The sequence below is a fragment of the Herpailurus yagouaroundi genome, unplaced genomic scaffold (genome assembly GCF_014898765.1).
Source record: "Herpailurus yagouaroundi ecotype Mexico unplaced genomic scaffold, PumYag 210, whole genome shotgun sequence".
Taxonomy (NCBI): Eukaryota; Metazoa; Chordata; class Mammalia; order Carnivora; family Felidae; genus Herpailurus; species Herpailurus yagouaroundi.
This window is the reverse complement of record NW_024412441.1, coordinates 5743173-5761049: the sequence shown is the minus strand read 5'-3', so window position 1 is coordinate 5761049 and position 17877 is coordinate 5743173. Positions and strand designations below refer to the sequence as shown.

General features: G+C 35.8%; 1 protein-coding gene across 1 annotated transcript in view; it reads right to left on the bottom strand.

Annotated features, from left to right (window-relative positions):
• Positions 1 to 11617, bottom strand: part of CCDC88A (coiled-coil domain containing 88A) — a 108777-nt gene extending 97160 nt beyond the window's left edge. The window contains exon 1 of the mRNA XM_040453691.1: positions 11515 to 11617. The gene's annotated coding sequence lies outside the window, so the exon portion shown is untranslated. The remainder of the gene's footprint in view (positions 1 to 11514) is intronic.
• Positions 11618 to 17877: the final 6260 nt, after the last annotated feature.

Sequence of the window (17877 nt, the reverse complement as noted above, 5' to 3'; positions counted from 1 at the left end):
CCTAGTTGACCCATTCATTCTTTAGTAGGATGTTCTTTAACCTTCATGCTTTTGGAGGTTTTCCAGACTTTTTCCTGTGCTTGATTTCAAGTTTCATAGCATTGTGGTCTGAAAGTGTGCATGGCATGATCTCAATTCTTTTATACTACGTAAGGGCTGTTTTGTGACCCAGTATGTGATCTTGGAGAATGCTCCATGTGCACTCAAGAAGAAAGTATATTCTGTTGCTGTGGGATGCAGAGTTCTAAATATATCTGTCAAGTCCATCTGATCCAATATATCATTCAGGGCCCTTGTTTCTTTATTTATTCTCTGTCTAGATATTCTATCCATTGTTGTAAGTGAAGTATTAAAGTCTCCTGCAATTACCAGGAGACTTATCAATTATCATCAATAAGGTTGCTTATGTTTGTGATTAACTGTTTTATATATTTGGGGGATCCCAAATTTGGTGCATAGACATTTATAATTGTTAGCTCTTCCTGATGTATACACCCTGTAATTATTGTATAATGCCCTTCTTCATCTCTTGTTACAACCTTTAATTTAAAGTCTAGTTAGTCTGATATAAGTATGGCTACTCCAGCTTTCTTTTCATTTCCAGTAGCATGATAGACAGTTCTCCATCCCCTCACTTTCAATCTGAAGGCATCCTCAGGTCTAAAATGAGTCTCTTGTAGACAGCAAATAGATGGGTCTTGTTTTTTTATCCATTCTGATACCTTATGTCTTTTGGTTGGAGCAATTAGTCCATTTACATTCAGTGTTATTATTGAAAGATATGGATTTAGAGTCATTGTGATATCTGTAGGTTTCACGCTTGTAGTGGTGTCTCTGGTACTTTGTGGTCCTTGCAACATTTCACTCACAGAATCCCCCTTAGGATCTCTCGTAGGGCTGGTTTAGTGGACGAATTCCTCCAGTTTTTGTTTGTTTGGGAAAACCTTTATCTCTCCTTCTATTCTGAATGACAGACTTGCTGGATAAAGGATTCTTGGCTGCGTATTTTTTCTGTTCATCACATTGAAGATTTCCTGCCATTCCTTTCTGGCCTGTCAAGTTTCAGTAGACAGGTCTGCTACTACCCTTATGGGTCTACCTTTGTATGTTAAGGCCCATCTATCCCTAGGTGCTTTCAGAATTCTCTCTTTATCCTTGTATTTTGCCAGTTTCATTATGATATGTCATGCAGAAGATCAATTCAAGTTATGTCTGAAGGGAGTTCTCTGTGCCTCTTGGATTTCAATGCCTGTTTCCTTCCCCAGATCAGGGAAGTTCTCAGCTATGATTTGTTCAAGTACACCTTCAGCCCCTTTCTCTCTCTTCTTCTTCTGGAATTCCTATGATACAGATATTGTTCTGTTTGATTGCATCACTTAGTTCTCTAATTCTCCCCTTGTACTCCTGGATTTTTTTATCTTTTTCTCAGCTTCCTCTTTTTCCATAATTTTATCTTCTAATTCACCTATTCTCTCCTCTGCCTCTTCAATCCGCGATGAAGCCTTGAATAACTGGGGAGGCGGCCATATTCCTGGAGATGGCTGAATGTTGTAAAGAAATTTATTTCCCACAGGGGCGCCTGGGGGGCTCAGTCAGTTGAGCGTCCGACTTCAACTCAGGTCATATTCTCACAGATCATGGGTTCAAGTCCCACACTGGGGTCTGTGCTAACAGCTCAGAGCCTGGAGCCTGCTTCGGATTCTGTCTCCCTTTCTCTGCCCATCCGCCACTCATGCTCTGTCTCTCTCAAAAGTAAATAATAAACATTAAAAAAAAAAAAGACTACCTGTACATATATTTAAAAGAAATCATAAATATGAGATGCATTAAAAAAACCAATCACTGTTCTGTCTCTATCCCATTTAGCTGAGATAGTCTAAGAACAAAGAACATTCAAATTCAGTATTATTAAAGAGGTATTAAATTTTAAGAGATCCTGAATTATTAGGAAAAAACCTTTACCTCAGTTTTAAGATAAAGGATAATTCTCATTTATACCACTTGTTTTGGGATAACATGCGTGAAAACTGATAAATCATACCAGAAAACATCAACTTAGATTTTCAAGGTAATTTATTATATTGTTTTGCCATGTAACATTCCATGTTGGTATAATGTTATAAGGAAACTGTCCAGACCAATAGTAATCTTCAATACGTCCACAACCTCACTCCTCCACCCTCTTCCTCAGCTGGCTCCCCACTCCTGCCTACTCTGTTATCCCATGCCTCATGGTAACTCTGTCTGTTCAAAAAGATAAAAGCAATCTCATTGATCCTTTCACTGTATGGTATCATCAATAACCTAATGTGTTTGACTTTCATGCTATGTAACTCTAGTAGTTCGATGATGCAATTGCTACAAAAAACTGCTATATTCAAACTTAACTCCATGTGTCTGAAAATGTACTTTAGTGTAGCAGAATCTGATACCTAGTACAGCATACTCTGGTAGAGTACAATTGAATGTCTAGGCTTAAATGTCAGCTCCATGACTTACTGTGTATGTGACTTCTGTTGGGAAGGGCAGGAAATAAAACAAAAGTATAAAGTTTTTTTTTTTTTTTTAGTGGTCGTTATGAAATACTAGTTAATGGGAAAAAAATCTTTTACGTTATTTCCAAGTATTAATTTAGTTATGTCTGAAAGTGATAATATTAGGCAAGGCAGCTAAAAACTACACAAATTTTAAGAGTCTCATGCTCTACCGACTGAGCTAGCCGGGCGGCCTTAAAAACTACACAAATTTTAAAAATCCAATTATTCTAAAACCTCTATTTGGCTCTATGCATCCAGAAGATTTGTAAAAATTCCTATTTCCCTATTCTAATCTTACAAGTAACACTGAAAAATAAACAAAACATAAAAGATATCAGAGACTAAAAAAACCTGATTGCTATTGTTGAAACTCTATTAAATATCATCCCCAGATTTCCCAGACATCACCTAGTTCTAAAGATGTTCATTATTAAGGTGCTAAAGAAATGGAAAAATAATACATATTTGAGCCCAAGATAAATATGACTTTAAGTAGGAGGAACAGATTAATTGAAGAGTTAAGGATGATAATACATACGTATATGAATTAGTGAAGATACTTCACTTTGTTAGAAAAGTGGCAAGAAAAGGGGCACCTGGGTGGCTCAGTTGGTTAACTGTCTGACTTCGGCTCAGGTCATGATCTTATGGTTCATGGGTTTGGGCCCCATATTGGGCTCTGTCCTGACAGCTCAGAACCTGGAGCCTGTTTCAGATTCTGTGTCTCCCTCTCTCTCTCCCTCCCTCACTCATGCTCTGTCTCTCAAAAATAAATAAATGTGAATTTTTTTTTAAAAAAGTGGTAAGAAACATAAAAAATGTATAGAGAAAGAATTTTAGCAATATAACTGAAAGAACTGAGAAAACCAGAGCAGTTATTCATTCAACAAATATTTACTGTGTGTTTATTATCTGCCAGACATTGTTCTAGAAAATGGAAATACAGCAGTAAACAAAAATCTGTGCTCTCATGGGGTAGACAGAAAATAAGTAAGTGATTTTGATGATAAGTGCTAAGTATAAAAATAAAGCAGGGAATGAGAAGGCGTACTGGAGATTGTGTTGTTTCACAGAACAGGGAGAAATTCTATCCTGGTATGAAAACAGCCTGGAGAACACCAATACTTAATAAAAAGAAAAAGACCAAACAAGAATGAACTGGCAAAATTTGCAACTACGTGGATGGAACTGGAGGGTATTATGCTAAGTGAAATTAGTCAGAGAAAGACAAAAATCATATAACTTCACTCATATGAGGACTTTAAGAGACAAAACAGATGAACATAAAGGAAGGGAAACAAAAATAATATAAAAACAGGGAGGGGGACAAAACAGAAGAGACTCATAAATATGGAGAACAAACTGGGGGTTACTGGAGGGGCTGTGGGAGGGAGGATGGGGTAAATGGGTAAGGGGCACTAAGGAATCTACTCCTGAAATCACTGTTGCACTATATGCTAACTAATTTGGATACAAATTTTAAAAAATAAAAAAGAAAATTAAAAGAAAAAAGAAAGAACTGTCAGAGATTACATTAAAAGGAAAATAACAGTAAAGGTGCTCTGACAGGTACAAGTAATTTTATTCCTAGTACTTTTTGTTGACTTAGTTTTTCTATAAAAAGTGGTATATTAACTACATTTTTAGTTGACCATCTAAAAGCTTTATTGATATACACACAAGCTTCCATGAATTAAAGTTCATATTGCTAAAACACTGTAAAAAGGCTATTTCATGTTTGTGCCAACACAGACAGTATTTAGGTAATCTTTAAAGATAACTTGAACTACAGGGTACCTGGGTGGTTCCGTCAGTTAAGTGTCCGACTCTTGATTTCAGTCCAGGTCATGATCTTGTGTTTTGTGAGATTGAGCCCAACGCTGGGCTCTGTACTAACAGCATTGAGCCTGCTTGGGGCCCTCTCTTCCTCTCTCTCTTCCCCACCCCACTTGTGCTTGTGCATACTCTCTCTTTCTCAAAATAAATAAACTTTAAAAATGTATCTAAGCTCATTTAAGAAAAAAAAGATAACTTAAACTAGGCTTCTCCTTCTTCCTAGAAGTTATCCAGAAACTACTTTCACAATAAGAAGTTAAACAATACTTCTGGCAAAGGTCTGGGCTCATATCCCTTTCCTGAATTACACACTGAGCAAAATGCTGTTACTAAAACTGCACATTACTATAGTACTAAACATAAGTTTCAAAGATTTCTAAAATATAAGAGTCTCTTCTCTAAGACTGATGATATAGGGGCACCTAGGTGACTCAGTCAGTTAAGTGTCTGACTTTGGCTCAGGTCATGATTTCACAGTTCATGGGTTCAAGCCCTGTGTCAGGCTCTGTGCTGACAGCTCAGAGGCTGGAGCCTGCTTCGGATTCTGTGTCTCCCTCTCTCTCTGCCCCTCCCCCGCTCATGCTCTGTCAAAAATAAATAAAACATTAAAAAAATTTTTTTTAATGAATAAACATAAAAATATTTAAAAAATAAGACACGACCTATTTTAAAAATTCAAACATAATTACATTTATAATATTTGTATTTATACTTTTATCTGTGTTAACTAGTGAAAAGAATTAAGACATTTTACATTTTAGTAGTCTATAAAAAAAAAGTAAATGAATGGCATTAAAAGGAAAGAACATTTCGGGCACCTTGGTGGCTTAGCTGTTGGGTGGCTGACTTTGGCTCACGTCATGATCTTGCAGTTTGTGGGTTCGAGCCCCGCGTCAGGCTCTGGACTGATGGCTCAGAGCCTGGAGCCTGTTTCTGATTCTGTGTCTCCCTCTCTCTGCCCCTCCCCCGCTCATGCTCTGTGTCTCTCTCTCCAAAATAAATAAACATTAACAAAAAAGTTTTTTTAACTTGTTTAAAAAAAAGGGAAGAACATCTGACCAAAATGTCAAAAATACGATATCAAGTATGTGTTGTATAAAAAACAAAGAGTCTCATGTCCTTGGCTACTATATTTTATTAATAATCCAAATATTGGCTATTATAACACATATTAAACAAAAACCTTAATAAGTACCACCTTTCTCTGGCAACTAGATTAATGGTACCAGACCATTTCTTTTTAGTATTAACGACATTAACCATACAAAAACGTCCCAATAAATTTAAATTTCCTAATAGTATTCTTTTTTTTCTGAGCCTCAAATGATTCAGCTTATTATTTTAGTGGTAGTTGAGGAACCACCTTGCTTCATTCAGTACTTATTTAAAATGCAGGCACAGTAGTCAAGACAAACACTGCTGCTGACAGAATTATAAAAATGGACTAAGATTTTACTAGCAAACTGTGTCTCTGATAATCAAGTTCACTATTCATTCACAGGAATAAAAATAACGCTTTTTAAAAATTCAAAGAGCCTAGGTAATTTTACATGATAGTTATAGCTTACTTATTTCTGACTTGAAAATTTCAAATATTTATTTGCAAGACAAAAATACTTGCCATATATGGATCAAGTGATTATCTGAAAAGGTCTAACTGCCACTAAACATGAAGAAGTGCATGTTCAATGAACTTCTCACAATCTATTCTCACCAGTTATTTCTCTCAAGACCTCTTATTATTACTCCTTCATTGTACTTATTTATCACAATCAAAAGTATTTTATTTAGTCATTTACTTGTCTATTATCCCTCTAATAAAACTGCTAAGTTCCATGAGATGAGGGACATGGTTTGTTGTGTTCACCACTGTAGCCCCAATGCCTTAGCATTCAATAACACGTAGCAGAAAAGAGAGGAAATCTGAATGACACTGTAATTCTTACTGAGCTTGTACATATTCCAAATCATTAAAATGAAAAAAAGGAGTAATACTGACACTTAAGTTTACCTATCATTACTAAAAAGATTCAATGAAATAATTCCTTCCACTAATAATCATTTCAGGGTATTCTGTCAATCTTCTTTTCTACCTAGGAACCATTTCTACAAGATGACCCTGATTCCTACCAACCCCTTAAAAAAAATTTGGAGACACACATTTATGAATTTTAGCATACCCAAATTCATTTTCCTTTTGTGAAACAGACCCACCATAATGTGTGACAATATTTTACCTCAATACTTTTTCTGAGGAGCATATGAGATATAAATAAATATTTTTAGTAGTTTTAATAGATTTCAGGGAAAATTTTGATTTTTCCAAAAGACAGGTAATTTAACAGGTGACAAAAACTGCACTGATTTAGACTTTAACTTGAAATCTGTCTTATATTAAACCAGGCCATGTGTGTCTTGGTTACATATATGAGGAAAAAAAATTAGCACATCAATTAATTGTGTAAATAAGACAGTTGATCTATTCCTGAAGATACTTTAGAACTGTCCTGGGGGCGCCTGGGTGGCTCCGTCAGTTAAGTGTCCAACTCCTGATCTTGGTTCAGGACATGATCTTATGGAGCATGGCATCAAGCCCCGCATCAGGCTCTGCGCTGACAGCATGGAGTTTGGGATTCTTTCTCCCTCTCTCTCTGCCCCTTCCCTGCTTGCTCTCCATCTCTTTCTCAAGGTAAATAAGCATTTAAAAAAAAGTTTAGAAGTGTCTTGGAAACATTTTATCTAAGAATATGAAGCACTGGGTTGATGGCAGAAGTAGTTTGGTAAACTGGCTCTACAGGAAAAACACAAGGGAGTAATACAAGGAGAATTTCAATCTTCAATAATGTTTTGTGTTTTAAGTATCTGAAACAACACTGACAAAATGTTAAGATATTCATTCATGTCTAACCCTAAGTTAGTCCATTGGTATTCAAACAGATTAATAAAAAGAAAAGAATATGTAAGTGGTCATCCAGCAAATGTTAATGAAATATTACAGATGTGTCTAAAAAAAATGGTGTCAACTCAACACAAGTCAAAATACTAATAATAAAATCACCAGGCATGATAAACATTTGGGCTTTTCAATTCTGGCACTATTAACATTTTGGGCTGGATAATTCTTAGTTTTGGGAAACTGTGCTGCGCACTATAAGACACTTAGCTGTATTCCTGGCTTCTACCCACTAAACACTAGTAGTATTCCTAGGTGTAAGAAACAAAAATGTCTCTAACCACTGCCAAATGTCCCCTGGGGGAAAAAAGCACCCTCCATTGAGGACCACTTATTTAAACTATTGAACTGATGGATTTCACAATTCTATCCTTCCCAAATTTCTTGGTGACTACAACATCGTTAGATTAACATGATTAATAAAAAGGTAATTTCAACACTTAGCTTTAGGCAGGAGGAAGACAAAGTTTAATAAAAAAGAAGCAGTAGTTTAATAAAACAGAAATACTACTTCATGCTACAACATGAATGAACCTCGAAATCATTATGCTAGGTAAAACAAGTCAGTAACAAAAGACCACATAGTGTACAATTCCATTTTTATGAAATGTCCAGAACAGGCAAATATACAGAGACAAAAATAGATTTTAGCAACTGCCTAATGCTGGAGTGGTGGTGGTGGTAGTGGTGGTGGTGGTGGTGGTAAATGTGTGTGCAGGACAGGGAAAATAGGAGTAACTGCTTTTAGATATAGGGTTTCTTTCTGGAGTGACAAAGCTATTCTAAAATTGGTTATTCTAAATATACTAAAAACCTCTGAACTGGACATTTTTAATGGGTTAATTATATGGTATATGAAGTACATCTAAATAAAGCTGTTTAGAAAATAAAAGCAGTGGTATACAATACAGAATTAGGTTGCACTGACAACTGATTTAAGATTCTGATGCAGAAATCCCTTTGCCTTCCAAGGAGTCTCATTGAAAGTTTCAAGGCAAACTTCCATCTCTCTAAAGATAGTGTAAAACCAAAAATCCAGCATTGTTTTTTTTTAATTTTTTTTCAAGTTTTATTTATTTTTGAGAGAGAGAGCATGAGTTGGGGAGAGGCAGAGAGAGAGGGAGACACAGAATGAGCAGGCTCCAGGCTCTGAGCTGCCAGCACAGAGCCCGATGAGGGGCTCGAACTCACAGACCGTGAGATCATAACCTGAGCTGAAGTCAGACGCTTAACCAACTGAGCCACCCAGGTACCCCACAGCATTGCTTTAAAGAACAAAACTGAAGACTGTCAAAATAAGCCACTGTATCACTTAATCTAGTCATTTGTTTCATATCTGAAAATACTGATATCAAACAACATTAAAAGACAAAACAGATGTATCATAAAACCTAACTTACTCATATCAACTGAAGGAAAATGACAGCTGGAATATTGGCAAATAATAAACAAAAGTTTATAAAAAATCTAGCACAGACTTATTTCTGACAAGGAGTACTAGATATTAGAAAGGAAGGAAGGAATCCAAAAATGCTAGATAATTTTTAAAAATTTCTTTTAAAATGACTGAGCTCAAAAGAAAATAAAAAGATAATCCTCAGTTAAAAGATAAAACAAAACAAAAACCTGAACCCTACAAAGGAAGACAAGAAAGAAGCTGTTTTTCTTGGCCTTTGGTAGAGACTGAGGAGGGTTATTTCCCTAAGGATTTGCAATAATGTAGCACCAGCTTAAAAAAAAATGTAAACACATAATTTACATACACACAAATGCAGAGAAAGAGATTCAGAAATCCACATATCCAGGCACTAATAGAGGTACTCTCCAGGCATTAGAAGTATGTTTGTATTTTGTCATCTTTTCTAGTTTTGTATAGTATACAAGTATTGCTTCTAAGTATAGAGCTGCTTAAAATAAAATGTTTCTGGGATTGTTGCACAAATAAAACAAATTCTCTCTGGAGCAATACATCTTTGGCCCAGACACAAAGTATTCCCACAGACAAATCCCCTCCCACCCAAAATAAGGTCACAATTACACACACACACACACACACACACACACACACACACACACACACACCATTGCCCCTGCTGCTGCCACCACCATAAGAAACAGCAAACTGAAAACAAAATGCAGGTTCAGATCCCCACGGATCTGACTTCAGATTTTGGAATTATCAGGTATAAACGCTAAAATAGAAAAATTTTTTAAATTTCTGAATAAAGGAATTAAAAGAATTATTAATAACAACATGAAAAGGCAAAGATATAAAGAATCAAACAGAACTTCTACAAAGGAAGGATGTAATTACTGAATCGAAAGTTAATCAGTGGGTTAAACAGAACATCTGACACATATGAAAGGCAAAATTAGCAAAGTGGAGAGATAGTCCTGAAAAAAATACTCAGAATACAGTACAAGACTGATAAGGTAAAAGAAAGTTTAATGAACATGGGGGATAGAGTAAGAAACTAATAAACATGTAATAGAAATACCTGAAGGATATCAGGCTAATATAAAAGGAAAGAGACATGAGAAGAGACAATATTAGCAACCAGGAGATAAAGTTTAACCTAGGAACAAAAATTAGACTAATAGCTGACATCTCTAGAACTGAAAGGAATCCCGAGATAGAAGAATAAAATCTGTAAAACACTGAGAGAAAAGTAATTGTTAAAGAATTGCATACCCAATAAAATGATCTTTCAAGAACAAGGGTAAAATTAAGGCATTCTTGGACAAATAAAACATTGAGAAACTTTACCATCAACAAGCCCTCTTTAAATAAATATTTAAAGATATGCTTCAGTAAGAAAATAATACCAAATAGAATTCTGAGGTACAAAAGAAAACCTTGTTGGGGGGGGTGGGGGTGGGAGGAAAACACATAGTTTGATCTAAAGGAACACTGAATCTATTTATTTAACACTACTTTCAGTATCTAATTTATGGGGTTTTTAAATTTATGGGGTTTTAATACTTTCAGTATCTAATTTATGGGGTTTTTAAAAAAGAAAACACAAGACAAGAACAGCTTAAAGATCATAAAGGGAAATAAATGGAGTTAAAGCACTCTAACATCATGGAACTATTACATAAAAGAGTAAAAATACCAAGTAATTTTGGCCTTTTTTTTGCTAGGTAAGAATGGAAGGTGTAATTTCAAGAGTGGCCTATAAAAAAAAAAGAAGTAGGATAAAAAACATTACACCAGTAGAAAAAAATATGAGGAAACACTTATAAATGGTACAATTCGCCATAATAATTTAAACATTTAAAACTCATTTGCATTCAATCATAGAGCTTTCAACTGTATAAAGGAAAACTTGACACATCTATCATCATAATAAGAGATTCCAACTCATTTTTCTCAATAACTGATAGATCAAGAGACAAAATTAATCAGGCTATGGAAGTTTGAAAAATGCAATTAACAAACAAGCTTGCTCTGACTCTGCCCCCAAAAAACTGGAGAATACCTATCTTTCTGAAGCACACATCAAACTTTAATAAAATGTGACAACATAATAGGCCAAGCCGAGTAATTATTAACAAATATCAAAGAATCAGTATCACAAAAGCCATTTTCTTTGACCAAAAATCAAAACCAAAAAAGAGTGCTTGAAAAATACCCTATGTTCAGAAATCTAAAGGCGTATTTCTAAATACCTCAAGTGGAAAAAGAAATCACAAAACGAGAAAATGCAAAAAATAAATATTTTAAAGAATACAACATACCAAAATTTGTGTAATGCACCTATGGTGATTTGTAGAGGTGTACTGATAGCCTGGAAAATGCTCATATTTAAACCACGAACTATGCATCTAATTTAAGTTTAAATAAGGACAATAAAAAGTACACTTTTCAAAGGCATAATTCAAGTAGCCTAACAAAGTGTTGCACTATGCAAGCTCTCAGAAACTGGGAACTGGTTTTAAAATTTCATAAAGTACAATAATTATTTTTAAAATTAGGTAATATGAAGTGTTTGCTTGTATCTTTAATATTGCGTAAGAAATGGATTATGTCAATTCTACTCTATCTCCAGCAAATAAACCAGTATCTGACACATAATAATTAGCATTTAGTATATTCTAGGTAAATAATACCTTTTGTTATTATACAAAAAATATGAATACATAAACATTAATCATAATACTAAATGAAGAAAAAGGACCACTTACCTGGTAATAAAATTTTATCTGTCTCACCAAAATGGATAGATTATGAATTCTAAGTGATGCATCATTGTTGACCTTTTTATTTACTCTCTGACTCTCCGATTTAGGATTGCTGTAAGAAATTTTAACAAAATGCTTTAAACTAAAATTATACTCAAATACATGGATCAATCTATAGGTGACTGAAAATAACCACATTAAAAAATGTGTATCCATCTGCATTAACAGAGATGACCCAAAGGACAGATGATGTGTTCTGTGCTTCTAATTAATATAAATGAATCTGATATTTCTAAGACAATGGCAAAATAAATTTGAAACATAAGTTACATATTTCTCTTCATTCTCATTTTGTTTCCCCATCTTCCTGGGATGAATAACCTCTTCTTTCTTTCAAATATATTTATTTCCATCACCCAAAATACATCTATTTAAATCAAGACTGTGGGACACCTGGGTGGCTCAGTCAGTTAAGCATCCAACTTTGGCTCAGGTCATGATCTCACAGTGCATGAGTCTGAGACCTGCATCAGGCTCTATGCTGACAGCTCAGAGGCTGGGGCCTGCTTAGAAATCTTTGTCTCCCACTCTTTCTGTCCCTTCCCCGCTCATGCTCTCTCTCTCTCTCTCTCTCTCTCTCTCTCTCTCTCTCTCTCTCTCTGTCTCTCAAAAATAAATATTAAAAAAATTCTTAAATAAAAAATAAATAAATCAAGATTATAAAATATGAGCTAATAACCAAGAAATGGTGTATCTCCTCAATAGATAATGGGGACTATATATGAGCAGCCACTGTTCCACAGAAGTTAAACAATGCAGTTATGACACAGGTTAATACTTTAATCTTAGGTAAACTATACAGATTCAATGAAAGCAAATGGTTGAAGGATTCTGAAGTAGCAGAAACTGAAAAAAAAAAAAAGTTAGACCATGGTTAAGAATGAGAAATTCAATCACAACCAAAAAAAAAAGGCAATATAAGTAAAAATACACAAGTGTGACTATATAAAACCAAAAAGCTTCTGCACAGCAAAGGAAACCATCAACGAAATGAACAGTCAACTTACGGAATGGGAGAAAGTATTTTTCAAATCATATATCTGATAAGGGGGGTTAATATTCAAAATACATAAAAAGCTCATACAACAACAAAAAATGAAACAATCTGATTTTAAAATGGGCAGAGGAACTGAATAGACATTTTTTTCTAAAAAAGACCTACAAATGGCTAATAGGTACATGAAAAGGTACTCAACATCAGTAATCAAAAAAACACAAATCAAAACCATAATTAAGAATCACCTCATGTCTGTTAAAATGGTTACATCAAAAATGTAAGTGATAACAAATGTTTTGGCAAGGGTGTGGAAGAAAGGGAACTCTCGTGCACTGTTGTTAGGAATGTAAATTGTTGCAACCACCATGGAGGTTCATGAAAAATTAAAAACAGAACTACCATATAATCAGCAACTCCACTTCTCAATATATATGCCAAAGGAAATGAAAACAATCTCAAAAAGATATCTGCATGTTCACTGCAGTATTATTTACAATAGCCAACACAGGAAAACAAACTGTCCATCAACAGATAAATGCATAAAGAAGATGTGAGATACACACACCTTATATATGTATTAAAATTATTACTCATCCATGAGAAAAGAAATTCTGCCACCTGCAACAGTCAAATGGACCTTGAGGGCGTTATGCTAAGTGTAATAAGACAAACAGACAAATACTTATATTCTTTTTAAGAATAGGAAATTCAAGTGGTTGCACTAGAACAAAGAGTAAATCCTTGCCAGAACATAAGCAGGTAAGAGCTAGTTCCTCATTAGGGCAAAGAGGTCAGGCTGGATAAAGACATTGCAAAGTGAAACGGCAGACAATAAATCAGGACTCCCTATGCAAGGGCTGAATGCATATCATAAAGCAGGAACCTAAGCAGTTATTGGGACAGAGTACTATCCTATGATTATGACTTTAAATGCAGTACCTCCACACAAGAATGCAGAGAAGAAATTGATAGCTATACAAGAGAGAATAGGAACTGAATAGAAACCTCTCATTCCTTAATCCTTCCCTTTTGTACCCAGTCCATTACAATCCTAATGCCTTCAATTCCTTCCCCAGACAGATTAGACTCTACGGTGCTATATTTTGGTAATTCTCAAACTTTTAGGCTCCAAACAACTTTTATTTTCATGGGCTATATTTACTGTAACAGAAATTAAAACTGAGAAGAGACCACAGTTACTTATTAAGTCATTTTTTTTTATTTTTTTTTCAACGTTTATTTATTTTTGGGACAGAGAGAGACAGAGCATGAACGGGGGAGGGGCAGAGAGAGAGGGAGACACAGAATCGGAAACAGGCTCCAGGCTCTGAGCCATCAGCCCAGAGCCTGACGCGGGACTCGAACTCACGGACCGCGAGATCGTGACCTGGCTGAAGTCGGACGCTTAACCGACTGCGCCACCCAGGCGCCCCACTTATTAAGTCATTTTTAAAAATAATAAATTTCACACTTAAAAATATCAAACAAAAAATTAGTGAGAATAGCATTGTTTTACTATTTTTACACATCTCTTTATTTTTTTATATAACTTAATGTCAAGTTAGCTAACACACAGTGTATACAGTGTGCTCTTGGCTTTGGGAGTAGATTCCCATGATTCATCACTTACATACAACACCCAGGGTTCATCCCAACAATTGCCCTCCTCAATGCCCATCACCCATTTTCCCCGCCCCCATCAACCTTCTGTTTGCCCTCTGCATTTAAGAGTTTCTTATGGTTTGCCTCCCTCTCGGTAACTATTTTTTTTTCTTTCCCTTCCTCAATGGTCTTCTGTAAAGTTTCTCAAATTCCACATATGAATGAAAACATATGGTATCTGTCTTTCTCTGACTGACTTATTGCACGTAGTATTAAATACCCTTTAGTTCCATCCACATTGTTACAAATGGCAAGATTTCATTCTTTTTCACTGCCAAGTAATATTCCATTGTATATATAAACCACATCTTCTTTATCCATTCATCAGTTGATGGACATTTGGGTTCTTTCCATCATTTGGCTATTGTTGACAGGGCTGCTATAAACATTGGGGTACATGTGCCCCCTATAAATCAGCACTCCTATATCTTTTAGATAAATTCCTAGTAGTGCTATTGCTGGGTCATAGGGAAATTCCATTTTTAAGTTTTTGAGGACCCTTCACACTGTTTTCCACAATGGGGCACCAGTTTGCATTCCTACCAACAGTGCAAGAGGGTTCTCCTTTCCCACATCCTTGCCAACATCCGTTGTTTCCTGAGTTACTTTTAGCCACTCTGACTGGTGTGAGGTGGTATCTCAATGTGGTTTTGATTTCTATTTCCCTGATGATGAGTGATGTTGACCATCTTTCATGTGTCTGTTAGCCATTTGGATGCCTTCTTTGGTAAAGTGTCTATTCATACCTTCTGTCCATTTCTTCACTGGATTATTTGTTCTTCAGGTGTTGAGTTTGGTAAGTTCTTTATAGATTTTGGATACTAACCCTTTATCCAATATGTTGTTTGCAAATATCTTCTCTCGTTCCGTTGGTTGTCTTTTAGTTTTGTTGACTGTTCCCTTTGCTGTGTAGAAGCTTTTAATCTTGAGGAGGTCCCAACAGTTCATTTCTGCTTTTATTTCCCTTGCCTTGGGAGATGTGTGAAGTAAGAAGTTGCTGCAACCAAGGTCAAAAAGGTTGCTGCCTGTTTTCTCCTCTAGGATTTTGATGTCACATATTTATGTCTGTCATCCACTTTGAATTTATTTTTGTGTATGGTACAAGAAAGTGGTCCACTTTCATTCTTCTGCATGTTGCTGTTCAGTTCTTCCAGCACCAGTTTTGCTAAACAGACTGTCTTCTTTTCCATTGGATACTCTTTCCTGCTTTGTCGAAGATTAGTTGGCCATACATGTGTGGGTCCAGTTCTAGGCTCTCTTCTCTATTTCATTGGTCTCTGTGTCTGTTTTTGTGAAAATACCATACTGTCTTGATGATTACAACTTTGTAGCACAGGCTAAAGTCTGGAATTGTTATGGCCCCAGCTTTGATTTTCCTCTTCAACATTACTTTGGCTATTCGGGGTCTTTTGTGGTTCCATACAAATTTTAGAATTGTTTGTTCTAGCTCTGTGAAGAATGCTGGTGTTATTTTGATTGGGATTGCACTGAAATGTATAGATTGCTTTGGGTAGCATCAACATTTTAACAATATTTATTCTTCTAATCCATGAGCATGGATATTTTTCCATTTTTTTGTGTCTTCTTCAATTTCTTTCATAAGCTTTCTATAGTTCTCAGCGTACAGATCTTTTACCTCTTTGGTTAGGTTTATTCCTAAGTATTTTATGATTCTTGGTTTGCACATCTCTTTAACATCTATTTTAAATTTAAAAAGCAGGCTTGCTCACCTTTTGCATTCATCTATTGTTTGTGGTATTTTGATTGACATACATGAAGAAAATTTAGCCTTACCAAGATATGTACTCTGAAATAAAGCGATAATTCTCTCCATAGGAGAACCTATGGAACCCCTGAGAAGATCCTCAAACCATATTCTGAGAATTACTGCTTTATTTCAACTATTATCTTGCCAGCACTCCCAACATATTGATCCTTTGTCATGTGACCAAACGCACACTGTCAATCTCCAACACTGGGCCAGTTCAACCATATTCAGTGGAATTGTTCACAACACTAGATGAGATAATACAACCAAAATAAGCTGAATATCAAATAGGATAGAACAGCTAGTACTAAACTTGCCCTCTTGCCATAAAGAACTAGAAAACTAGACAAAACATAAAATAATTGTTTCAGACTTTGGACAGCAGGTAATACAAGGTTATAATCCCTAGCGAAGTAGTGAGGCACTTTACAGAATGAGGTATCAGGAGGTGTAGCCCAAGTCACACCAAACTTAAGGACACAGAGCTTAGACTTCAAGGAAACTTAAGTAACTAAAATTTTCAGAAAATAATACTAGAGACAAGGGAACTATCCTAATACACAAGAAAGCTCCAAATATATGCCCTTGAGATTTTCGCTAAATACTAAGTTTGCCTGTGTACCCTAAATTCCACAAGACTGAGCAGAGGACGACCACAGGAATGCTGCAAACTAAGTAACAACCAAAGTTCATCAAGTGCAGGGAGAAATTCAAGTTCTGATCAGCCAGAGTGAAAAAGGAATCTTGAATAAACATCCACAACATTTAGTAAAGACCTCAGAAAAATGTCTTAGAAGTAGGATTAATCTAGGGGTACCTGGGTGGCTCAGCTGGTTGGGCATCCAACTCTTGCTTTCAGCACAGGTTGTGATCTCATGGTTTCGTGGGTTCAAGACCCACACTGGGCTCTGTGCTGGCAGCATGGAGCCTGCTTGGGATTCTCATTCTCTCCCTCTCTCTCTGTCTACTCCCCACTTGTGCTGTCTGTCTCTCTCTAAATAAATAAATAGACTTAAAAAAAAAAAAGCTAGCAGTTAAGTAAAATCTATTCCAGAACCTCCCCAACAAAGCTTATAAATAAGCCTTGAAAGGATCAAGATGATTACAAGCAACATGACAATCTGCCAAAATAAAATTCATCACTCCTTAAGGGATAAGATCCAGATACTCCATAATATAATGATCAAAATGTCCTCTCTACAATCAAAAATTACTAGATATGCAGAAAAGGAAAAAAAAAGATTCATGACCAGGAAAGAAAAATGGAAAGTCAATAGAAACAGACCCAGAGGGGCGCCTGGGTGGCGCAGTCGGTTAAGCATCCGACTTCAGCCAGGTCACGATCTCGCGGTCCGTGAGTTCGAGCCCCACGTCAGGCTCTGGGCTGATGGCTCAGAGCCTGGAGCCTGTTTCCGATTCTGTGTCTCCCTCTCTCTCTGCCCCTCACCCGTTCAAGCTCTGTCTCTCTCTGTCCCAAAAATAAATAAACGTTGGAAAAAAAAAAAAAAAAGAAACAGACCCAGAAATGAAAGAGATCATAAGAAGATCATGAGAGATAAGGACTTTTAAAAAGCTATTATAAATACAGTGGACCCTTGAACAACATGGGGATTAGAGGTGCTGACCCCTTGGCATGGCCAAAAATCCACATATAACTTCTGATTCCCCCAAAACTTAATTACTAATAGCCTACTATTGATCAGAGCCTTACCAATAACATAAACAGTCAATGAACACATATTTTGTATATGTATATATACTGTATTCTTACAATAAACTAGAAGAAAAAAAATTATAAGAGAAAATACATTTACATTACTGTATTTGTTGAAAATACCTGTGTGTAAGTGGACCCACACAGTTCAAGCCTATGTTATTC